Source organism: Neomonachus schauinslandi, chromosome 10 (assembly GCF_002201575.2).
Source record: "Neomonachus schauinslandi chromosome 10, ASM220157v2, whole genome shotgun sequence".
Lineage (NCBI taxonomy): Eukaryota > Metazoa > Chordata > Mammalia > Carnivora > Phocidae > Neomonachus > Neomonachus schauinslandi.
In genome coordinates, this window is record NC_058412.1 from 86,107,025 (window position 1) to 86,110,455 (window position 3,431).

Genomic DNA, 3,431 nt, shown 5'->3' on the forward strand with positions numbered 1-3,431 from the left:
GATATCTGTACTTCCATGTTGCAGCATTATTTAAAATAGCCAAGATATGAAAACAGCTAAGTCCATCAATGGATGAATGCACAAAGAATATGTGATGATGGATGGATGGATATATACATACATATAGAATATTATTTAGCCATGAGAAAGAAGGAAATCCTGCCATTTGTGACAACATAAATGGATCTTGAAGTCATTATGCTACATGAAATAAGCCTGAGAAAGACAACTGCATGGTATCACCTAAATGTGGAATTAAAGAAAAAAAAAAGTCAAACTCATAGAAACAGAGGGTAGAAAAGTGGTTACCAGGAGAAGGGGAGTGGTGGAAATAGAGAAAGTTTGGTAAATGGGTACAAATTTTCAACTATAAAATGAATAAGGTCTGAGTGTCTAATGTAAAACATGGTGACAATAGTTGAAAACACTGTATTGTATAATTGAAATTAGCTAAGAGAGTAGGACTTAAATGCTCTTACCAAAAAAAAAAGGATAAATATGTGAGATGATGAATGAACTAATTAGCTAGATGGTGGGGATCCTTTCACAATATATATGTATATCAAATTACCACAATGTACACTTTAAATACTTACAATTTTTATGTCAATTTTACTTGAATAAAGCTGATTTTTTTAAAAAAGAGTATATGGGAACTGTATGGACTATTTTTACAACTCTTCAGTAAATCTAACACAAAGACTTTTCTCAATGCAAATAATTAAATAGCATAGCCCTAAATGGGTCAAAAAAGAAAAAACCTGGTGATGGGTATTAAGGAGGGCACAAACTGCATGGAGTACTGGGTGTTATACGAAAACAATGAATCATGGAACACTATATCAAAAACTAATGATGTACTGTATTGTGACTAACATAACATAATAAAATTAAATTAAATTTAAAAAAAGAAAGAAAACACAAGGGAAATTTTAAAAACTCTGAGATGCATGAAAATACAGCTTACCAAAAATTACAGAATACAGAGCTTAAAGAAGTGCTTAGCAGGAAATTTATAGCTAAAATGCCTATACTAGAAAATATATATATATCAGTAACATAGAAGAAACCAATAATATAATCTTCTACCTGAGGTAACTAGCAAAAGAATAGCATGCTAAGTCCAAAGCAAGCAGAAGGAAAGAAATTAAGAATAGAGCAAAAATTTGTGAAATAGCAATTAGAAAAACAATAGGGAAAATCAATAAAGTGAAAAGGTAGCTCTTTGAAAACATCAACAAAATTGCTATACCAGTTCTTTAGTTCAACAAATCACAAAAAAGAGGGAGGGAGGGAGGACTCATATTGCTAAAATCAGGAATGAAAGAGGGGACATCACTACCTACCTTACAAAAATAAAAAGGATTACATAAGAGCGTAATGTGAGCAACTGTGTCAACAAATTATATAACATAGGAAAAAGGATAAATCCCTAGAAAGATACAAACTGCTGAAATTGACTCAAGAAATTGAAATTCTGAACAGATCTGTAACAAATAAAGAGATCGAGAAATTAGGAATGAAGAAAACTTCTATTAAAAAAAAGCCCAAGACTACATGCCTTCCCTGGTGAATTACACCAAACATTTAAAGAATTAATGTAAGTCCTGCACAAATTCTTCCGAAGTAAAAGAAGAAAGACTTCTGAATTCATCCTATGATTCCCTGATACCAAAATCAGCCAAATACATCATAAGAAAGAAAACTACAGATTAATATCTCTACTGTGAAAAATGCTCAACAAGATACTAGCAACTGTATACCAGCAATACATAAAATCTACCCAGCAATATAAATAGGACTATACACCACATTAATAGAATAACTAGCAAAATTCACATAATCATCTCAATAGATGGAGAAAAAACATTTTTTCTTTATCTTCTTTTTTAAAATTTTTATTTAAATTCCAGTTAGTAAACATACAGTGTAATATTAGCTTCAAGTATATATTAAGTGATTCAATACTTACATACAACACCCAGTGATCATCACAAGTGTACTCCTTAATCCTCATTACCTATCTAACCCATGCCCTCACCCAACTCCCCTCTGGGAAACCATCAGTTTGTTCTCTGTAGTTAAGAATCTGCTTCTTGGTTTGCCTCTCTCTCTCTTCCCTATGCTCATTTGTTTTGTTTCTTAAATTCCTCACATGAGTGAAATCATATGGTATTTGCCTTTCTCTGAATGACTTAGTTTACTTAGCCTAATACTCCCTAGCTCCATCCACGTCATCATAAATGGTAAGATTTCATTCTTTTTTATGGTTGAGTAACATTCCCGTGTGTGTGTGTGTGTGTGTGTGTGTGTGTGTGTATGTCTGTACCACATCTTTGACTATTGTAGATAATGCTACTATAAACATCAGGGTGCATGTAATCTCTTCGAATTAGTATTTTTGTATTCTTTGGGCAAATACCTAGTACTGCAACTGCTGGATTAAAAGGTAGTTCTATTTTTAACTTTTTGAGGAAACTTCATACTGTTTTCCACAGTGGCTGCACCAATTTGCATTCCTACCAACAGTGCAAGAGGGTTCCCCTTTCTTCACAACCTTGCCAACACCTGTTGTTTCTTGTGTTGTCAATTTTAGTCATTCTGACAGGTGTGAGGTGATATCTCATTGTAGTTTTGATTTCTATTTCCCTGGTGATGAGGGATGTTGAACATCTTTTGTTGTGTCTGTTGGCCATCTGGATGTCTTCTTTGGAGAAATGTCTGTTCATGTCTTTTGCCCATTTTTAACTGAATTATTTGTGTGTTGAGTTTTTTGGGCATTGAGTTTTTAAGTTCTTTTTATATTTTGGATAATAACCCTTCATCGGATATGTCATTTGCAAATATCTTCTCATTCCATAGGTTGCCTTTTAGTTTTGTTGAGTGTTTCGTTTGCTGTGGAGAAGCTTTTTATCTTGATGAAGTCCCAAAGTTCATCTTTGCTTTTGTTTCCCTTGCCTCAGAAGACATATCTAGTAAGAAGTTGCTACAGCTGTGCTTGATTCAGCAGCACATATACTAAAATTGGAATGATACACAGAAGCTCAGCATGACCTCTGTAAAAGGATGACATGCAAATTCATTAACTGTTCCCTATTTTCTTTGAAAAAAAAAAAAGAAGTTGCTATACCCAATGTCAAAACGGTTATTGCCTGTGTTCTCCTTTAGGATTTTGATGGTTTCCTCTCTCACATTCAGCTCCTTAATCCATTTTGAATTTATATTTGTGTATGGTGTAAGAAAGTGGTCCAGTTTCATTCTTTTGCATATTGCTGTCCAATTTTCCCAACACCATTTGTTGAAGAGACTGTGTTTTTTTCCATTGGATATTCTTTCCTGCTTTGTTGAAGATTAACTGACCATATAGTTGTGGGTTCATTTCCGGGTTTTCTGTTCTGTTCTATTGATCTATGTGTCTATTTTTATGACAG

General features: G+C 33.4%; 1 non-coding gene across 1 annotated transcript; it reads left to right on the forward strand.

Moving 5' to 3' along the window:
* The first annotated feature begins 2,994 nt into the window (after positions 1-2,994).
* Positions 2,995-3,101, forward strand: LOC123326067. The gene has a single exon (XR_006540857.1). It is a non-coding gene; the product is annotated as a U6 spliceosomal RNA (small nuclear RNA).
* The last annotated feature ends 330 nt before the right edge of the window (positions 3,102-3,431 follow it).